The 8,012-nt window shown below is 50.3% G+C and overlaps 1 protein-coding gene across 2 annotated transcripts in view; it reads left to right on the top strand.

Annotated features, from left to right (window-relative positions):
• The first annotated feature begins 4,732 nt into the window (after positions 1-4,732).
• MBTPS1 (membrane bound transcription factor peptidase, site 1) overlaps positions 4,733-8,012 on the top strand; it is a 66,019-nt gene continuing 62,739 nt past the window's right edge. The window contains exon 1 of one of the 2 annotated variants that reach the window (XM_033219155.1): positions 4,733-4,935. The gene's annotated coding sequence lies outside the window, so the exon portion shown is untranslated. The remainder of the gene's footprint in view (positions 4,936-8,012) is intronic. The other variant, XM_033219156.1, reaches the window with a different exon arrangement.

Genomic DNA, 8,012 nt, shown 5'->3' with positions numbered 1-8,012 from the left:
AACCACATTTGGGAACCAGAGGGTTAGGTGGTTATGTCCTCAAAACCTATTCCAGTCTATCTATGTCTCAATCTCAGTATTGGCCTGTGTGTTATTTTTCTTTTTAAAGATTCATATGTGTTTAATGAGTATAAAGCCAAGCACAGGACAGTCGTGAATTCAGTAGAAATATTCTGTGTAATTCCTGGCCGGGCGCGGTGGCTCACGCCCGTCATCCCAGCACTTTGTGAAGCCGAGGCGGGCGGATCTTGAGGTCAGGAGTTTGAGACCAGCCTGACCAACATGGTGAAACCCCATCTTTACTAAAAATACTAAAATTAGCTGGGCGTGGTGGCACGCCCCTGTAATCCCAGCTGCTCAGGAGGTTGAGGCAGGAAAATCACTTGAACCTGGGAGGCGGAGGTTGCAGTGAACTGAGATCTCCCCACTACACTCCAGCCTGGGAGACAGAGCAAAACTTTATCTCAAAAGATAAAAAGAAAAAAAAAAAGACTCTATGTAATTCCTATGGTGAGACTGAAAGGGAAGGGGAGGAGGCTCTAGAACCCACTCTGAAACATGCATAAATAGAACTTCCACAGCAAGCCCCCTGCGAGGGCGATGTGCTCTCTGCAGCCCCGCACAGTGCCACTGCTGAGGGCGGGATAATGGTGCTGCAGGTATGGAGCCAGGTGCTCCCCAGAGGGGAGGGGGTGGACAGGCTCATGGCCTTCCTGTGGCGTGACATTGACACCCTTCTCCAGTAAGTGTTTGCTCAGGTGGTTGTGGAAATTCTTACGGGGGTGACCTCCATCAGTGAGTTGGATGGGAACTCACAATGGGGCAGGACTTGTGTCATCATGTTCTGTGGACAGTAGTTTCCCCTTTGCCACAGTTTTGTTTTCTGAGGTTTCAGTTACCTGTGGTCAATCAAGGTCCGAAAACATTCCATGGAAAATCCCATAAACAAACAGTTCATAAGTTTTAAATTGCACCCAGTTCTGAGTAGCGCGATGAAATCTCGCACCATCCCACTCCCTCCTGCCTGGGATGAGAATTCTCCCCATGTCCACAGCTTGCGTTCAGGTAACCCTTATTTTACTTCGTAATGTCCCCAAAGCCCAAGAGTGGTGATGCTGGCACTACGGATATGCCGAGAAGCTGGAAAGTGCTCTTTTAAGTGAAAAGGTAAAACTTCTCCACTTAATAAGGAAAGAAAAACGTTGTATGCTGAAGTTGCTGAGATCTACAGTAAAACAAGTCTTCTCTCCATGACGTTGGGAAGAAGGAAAAAGAAATTCATGGAAGTTTTGCTGTCGCACCTCAAACTGCTGAAGTTCCAGCCACGGTGAGTCCAAGACCATCCACCGAAGGTCTTAGAACATGTCCCCTTGGATAAGGGAGCACTACCGCACTGCAGGCTGTCACGGTGTTGTCGAAGATAAGGCATGTGTAACACTTGTCACACAGCTGATGCCCTAGGCTGTGCTTGTTGGAACAGTTGACCCGCTCACTGACCCAGAAGCTGGGGCTGCGGGTGGCACTGGTTCCTTTTTCCTGGGGCTGCTCAGGCAGGGGTTCTCCATGCCTTGAGGATCACGAGAAGCTTGCAGTTGTGAGGGTCCAAGCTGCTGGGAGGGATTGAGAACCTCAGTGTGATGGGAGGCAGATGATGGGGAGATGGGCGCGGATGGAGCCAGACGTGAAAAACCCGTTATTCAGAAGCTTCTCAGTGGGGGGCTGTCGGGTGTGTCTGAAGTATCTTCTGGATGAGGGAGGTGGCCACGGGGTGGCTGTGCTTGGGAATGCTGTGTGTGTTCTTGACCAGAGGTAGGTCTCTTAGACGAGGTTTCAAACGGTGGTTTGCCCACTAACAAGGTATGTGTGACGTACCCAAGGGACCACACATCCACTTTGAAACGGTGCCCTTTCTTTCCCCGCACCCTGGGAGTTATGGAATCAGGAGTCCCACCCAGGGTCTTCCTCTGCCTCCCGTCATGTTGGACTTTGGTTGCCAGTCCAAATCTTCCCGTTTTCACCTCCAGGTCATCATTCAGGAAGAGGGGGTACAGCTTGAGGTCCTGGTGAATAATCCAGTTTCAGGCAGGTGCCGGCAGCCAAGGATAATCTACTGCGGGCAGTAGCACCCTCGGGCTGTCTTTGTGTGCGGGTCCACGGGAGGTCTCAGGTGGCAGAGCTCCAGCACCAGGAGCATGAAGTTGTCCTTGAAAAAGCCACAGACCCCTGAGATGTGCTGGTGGGTGAGGCTGTAGTGAGTATAGTGAGAGGCTGGAGATGTCTGCAGGGATGTCTCCTCCAGGTGCACATCGAGCAGCAGTGACTCAGGTGCGATCTTGCCTGAAAACACCTCCTTGGTATTTGCCTCCGAGGTGTTGATGCTCTTGGCAAAGCCATCCCTGCCCAAAAAAAGCAGCCTGCCTGCAGTGCTGCCGGCAGGTTTACTAGGACCTCCAAGATCGCTGCAGAGTGGCTGCTGGGACCCCAGGAGCCACAACTCCAGGGAGGCTTTCCCAGGGTTGGCTCATGCCTGTGCCATCAGCTCTTATTCTTTAAAATAACATTTCATTTGAATAAAGATTTGCAGATGCTTTATTCTGTATGTGAAGCACAAGTTGAGGAAGTTATTTTAGAACCAGAGTGGTGGGAATCCAGCAGTGGTAGACTAGGATCCTGTAGCTCAGGCTGTCTTGGTAGCTCTCCAAGTAACTTTCCTCCACCACACGGCAGTCCCCTCAGTGTACAGGCATTCTCTGGAACTGGTGGTGGTGGTATTCTCTCCCCTGCTGTGGGGCCTCACTGTCACATGATTGATATCTGCAATCACTATTCTACCCCAGTTTCCAACAGTAGGGCCATGTATTCAATGGCACAGTGACTAAAGGGCTGTTCAGGGAACCCTGACCAAGATTAATTTACCCAAAGTTGGAACAGAAGGACATAGTCAAGTTTAAGATCAAATGCTTTCTGTGGTGGCAGAAGGGAGTGCCTTTGACAGTTTGCAAATGCAAAGAGAGGCAAGGGTTCTCCAAAAGTTCAGAAAATCGTATGAGATCTGAGTCAGGAAAGGATTCAAGTATCCACCAAGTATTGAGTCATGTAGGAGCCGAGTACTTTATGCGTATGCTTTTTGTTTGTTTTTGAGACAAGGTCTTGCTCTGTTGCCCAGGCTGGAGTGCAGTGGTACAATCATGGCTCACTGCAACCTCGACCTCCTGGGCTCAGGCAGTCCTCCCACCTCAGCCTCCCTAGTAGCTGGGACTACAGGTGCACACCACCACTCCTGGCAAAAACAAAACCAAACATAACTGTAGAGACATGTCTCTGTTGCCCAAACTAGTCTCCAACTCCTGGGCTCAAGTGATCCTCCGCCACAGCCTCCCAAAGTGTTGAGATTACAGGCATAAGCCACTGCGCTAGGCCTTATGTCTGTGCTTAATTTAACCCTCATCCTTTAAGGTAGATATTAGTACCCATATTTTTAAAAATTTTTTTTATTTACTTAATTTTTAAGGCAGAGTCTCATTCTGTCGCTCAAGCTGGAGTGCAGTGGTACAATCTCAGCTCACTGCAACCTCTGCCTCCCAGGTTCAAGCAATTCTGCCTCAGCCTCCTGAGTAGCTGGGATTACAGTCGCAGGCTACCACACTCAGCTAAGTTTTTATATTTTTGGTAGAGATGGGGTTTCACCATGTTGAGCAGGCTGTTCTCAAACTTCGGACCTCAAGTGATCCGCCTGCCTCGGTCTCCCCAAGTCCTGGGATTATAGGCGTGAGCCACCCCCCCTGGCTGGTACCCCTATTTTGGGGATGAAGAAGCTGAGGTACAAAGAGGTTAAATAACTTGCTCAAAATTACCAAGTAGAAGCCTGAGGTGGGGTATGGTAATTTGTAGTTCCACATGTATCCACTATATTAAGTCAACTGTGTTAAATCATGTTGAAGGAAGATGGTGCGCTGTGATCTGTAATACTGGTGCAGTTCAGCATTACTGTGGTGCAGTGTCAAGTTCAAAAAGACAAAAAATCGTCTGATCGACCTATAGCGCATCACCGCCCACCAGCAGCCCTTATGGGGCCATTTACATTGAAAACAACCTGTGATCCTAGCATCTAAGTCACCCAGACATCTTTCAGGCGCCAAGCTTTTCAGAGAGTTTAACACATTCTTGTTTTTTCAAAATGGGCAAACACGTGGCGTTACAAAGGTCCTTCCGTTTCGCACGCACCGGTGTCCCGGCAGGGCGCTGCGCGTCGGGAGGCCCAGTCTGTCGTCCTGCGGCGCCAGGGGTCAGGAGGTCGGGCAGGCGGAATTTGGGGTTTCGCGTGTTCCGGTCTGGCACTTCGCCATCTTAACCAGCTACCGCCCGGGTTAAGGGGCACCCAGGGCAGGTGCCCGGTCGGGGTTGGGGAGTCCGAACCGCCGATGCCTGGACGTGGACCCCTGCAGGGAGGGTCCGCGCCGGAAGCGAGTTCTCCACGGTTCCATGACAGCAGGCCCGTGGGGGTAGGGAGCCTGCACCAGGCAGTCTTTCTAGATCCGGGCTCCTTTTCCGAGTCTGGGATCCTAGAGCGACTCGCAGCGCAGACAAGGCGTTCCCCCGGCGCGTTGTCGCCGCCTGGCCCCGCGCTGGCCACGCCCCTCCGCTTCCACCCTGCCACAGGTCCCAGACCGCAAATGTCGCGAGACCATCGTCCATCCTCCCGGCGTGGTCCCGCGGCCCACGGCGTCCAGAGCGCGCACGCAGGCCCGGGAGCGCGGGACACACAGGGCACGCTGGGTCTGTGGGGCTGACGCTCCCAGCTGTGGGCCTCCCTGGCCCTGTCGCCCAGTCTCGCGAGAGTTGGGAGTAAACAGCCCCGAATGGAGTGCCCAGGCGTGTTCGCCGCGGAGGCGCCGTTATCCCGGGCCCGCCGGCCCTGAGCTCCAGGCGGCGCAGGTACGTCAGCCGCCCGCGCGCGCGCGCGGCCTTCCCGGACAGCTGCCCTGCCCGCCTGTCTAGCAGCGGCGGCCCACTCGCTCAGCTGTGCCGGCTGCGTCCGAGGCCCCAAGGCGAGGGCTGCGGGGGCCGGGCCGGGCCGGGGAAGATGGGCGCGGGGCCTCCGGTGTTGTTTGGACACAGCGTGCCTGTCCCGCGGCCCTGCGAGGGTGTGCGCGCTCCGGCGGCTTGTTCCGTTGCATGGTTTTCTTTACGTGAAATGAGCAGTCACCGAGTGGAACAATACGCCCTGCTCTGGCCCCGAGCCTGCAAACAGACTGAATTCTAGGTGTGCTTCCGGGGCAGTGCTGGCTTCAGGTTTAAAAGACCTCGAGTCTTTGGCTTATCTCGGTCTGTGCATATTCCACTGCTGGTTTTTGGAAATGCAGGGATCCTGTTCGGCGAACTCTCAGAACCTGGTTGCCTTTTAAACCTGTAGCATCTTAAAAATCTTGCCTCGCCTTGGCATGGTTGCGCTACCTAGGATCGTTGTGGATCGTCAATATTTTTATTAAGATGTTTACTTTTCGTATTGGATTGTCTATTTGTCTACACAAGTTATTAGATTCTAATCGACACTTCCAAATGACATGGAGTTGTTAGATTGTGATTGACACTTCCAAATGACATGGAGTGGAATATGACCTGAATTGAATTCTGGAGACTCGTCCTTAAGTCTTAACTATGTAGGTAAGCCCTCCCAACTTCAGGGTCTGCGATTGTATATGTAAGAAAAGGAGGGCTTGCAGAAGAGAAGTAATTCCTCTCATTTTTTTGTTTTTCAATCTGGAGAATCCGCTTTTATTATTTATACTTATTTTTTAATGTAAGGGCTTCATTGAAGTAGAATTTACATACCATAAAATCCACCTGTTTTAAGTGTACTATTCATTGGTTTTTAGTAAATTTACAGCTGCACAGTCACCACCAAATCCACTTTTAGAACATTTCCGTTACCCCAAGACCTCTGATGCCCATTCATGGTCAATACCCATTTCCAAGCTCCGCCACAGGCAACCTTTCATCTACTTTGACTTTCTAGATTTGCCTTTGATGACTATTTCATATATTCAGATGGAAACATATGATATGTGGCCTTTTGTGTCAGGCTTCTTTCACTTAGCATGTTTTCACAGTTCATCCATGTTGTAGCATGAATCAGGATTTCATTCCTTTTATGACCAAATAATATTCAGTTGTATGGCTCTACTGCATTTTGTTTAAACATTTATGCAGAATACTTTTGTCAAATAAAATTTTATTTTATGCTCTAGTGTGTGATGCAGATGACAGCAAAATTGTTGATTGGGGATGGAAGCTGGGACCTGACCCAGACACGTGTCAAACTACTGCACTCCCCAGGCACCCTGTATAATCAAGAATTGGTCCTTTCTATATAAAAAGGGGAAATTCCAATGCGGAGCTTGCGAAACCGTTGAAGCACCTAGGGATGAAGTGGGAGCTCTTCTAGTCAGGAGGTTAGCAAGAACTAGGAAGACTGGGCCGGGCGCGGTGGCTCACGCCTATAATCCCGCACTTTGGGAGGCCGAGGCGGGCGGATCACGAGGTCAGGTGTTCAAGACCAGCCTGGCCAGTATGGTGAAACCCCGTCCTTACTGAAAATACAAGAATTAGCCGGGCACAATGGCAGGCGCCTGTAATCCCAGCTGCTTCGGAGGCTGCAGCAGGAGAATCGCTTGAACCCAGGCGGCAAAGGTTGTAGTGAGCCAAGATCACGCCACTGCACTCCAGCCTGGGTGACAGAGTGAGACTATGTCTCAAAAAAAAAAAAAAAAGAACTGGGAAGACTGAAGGCTAAGGTGAACTGTGCATTGCTCCCATCATTACTGCAGAAATCTGCTTGAGGAAACGCTTTATTTATTTATTTATTTATTTATTGAGACAGGGTCTCGTTCCGTCGCCAGGCTGGAGTGCAGTGGCGGATCTCAGCTCATTGCAACTTCTGCCTACTGGGTTCAAGCGATTCTCCTGCCTCAGCCTCTCGAGTAGTCGGGACTACAGGCGACTGCCACCACGCCCGGCTCGTCTTTGTATTTGTAGTAGAGATGGGGTTTTACTATGTTGGTCAGGCTGGTTTCAGACTCCTTAACCTTGTGATCCGCCTGCGTCGGCCTCCCAAAGTACTGGGATTACAGGCGTGAGCTACCGTGCCCAGTTGAGGAAACGCATTTTAAAGTAAAATAAAGAAGGTAAGAAGTTTGGAGGTGCCCTGTGTGTGGCCCACTAATACTGGATGACTCAAGGGTGAGACTAAAAGACAAGAGTGACCTGTGTGAGATAGTAGGCAGTGAAGACACCACAGACCAAGGTTTCTCACTCTTGACTGTAGTGATACATTGGGATGAATTTTTTTTGTTTTTAATACAAGACCACCTGATGGATAGAGTGTGCCAGAAGAAATGGTTGCATTGGATGTAAGAATACACCTTTGTAGACCAGGCACGGTGGCTCATGCCTGTAATCCCAGCGCTTTGGGAGGCCGAGGCAGGTGGATCATGAGGTCAGGAGATCGAGACCATCCTGGCTAACATGGTGAAATCCCATCTCTACTAAAAATACAAAAAGTTACCCGGGCATGGTGGCACACGCCTGTAGTTCCAGCTACTTGGGAGGCTGAGGCAGGATAATCGCATGAACCTGGGAGGCAGAGGTTGCAGTGAGCCGAGATCGCGTCATTGCACTCCACCCTGGTGACAGAGCGAGACTCCGTCTCAAAAAAAAAGAAGACACCTTTGTTTTACTATAGTTTGGTCTGGCATGACTTAATTGTTAGCCTGTTAAACAGTGGTAATACAGCCAAGTATGCAGTTGGTTCTGATGGTGGTAGTTTTTCAGCCGACTTTTAGTTGGACTGGATAGTAACCTTTTGTGGTCTAAACACAGTTCAGTCTCCTTTGGAGCTATTTTAGTAAACTAGTTTATTACAAAGCAAGGCATAGCTGCATAATTAGATGATTATCGGGTGATACAAGTCATTTTCTCTCACCTGCATTATGTTCTAATTATTTTTAAAGAGA

The sequence above is a fragment of the Trachypithecus francoisi genome, unplaced genomic scaffold, assembly GCF_009764315.1.
Source record: "Trachypithecus francoisi isolate TF-2019V2 unplaced genomic scaffold, Tfra_2.0 Lachesis_group10, whole genome shotgun sequence".
Lineage (NCBI taxonomy): Eukaryota > Metazoa > Chordata > Mammalia > Primates > Cercopithecidae > Trachypithecus > Trachypithecus francoisi.
The sequence above is the reverse complement of the archived record's forward strand: the minus strand, read 5'-3'. Positions and strand labels throughout refer to the sequence as shown.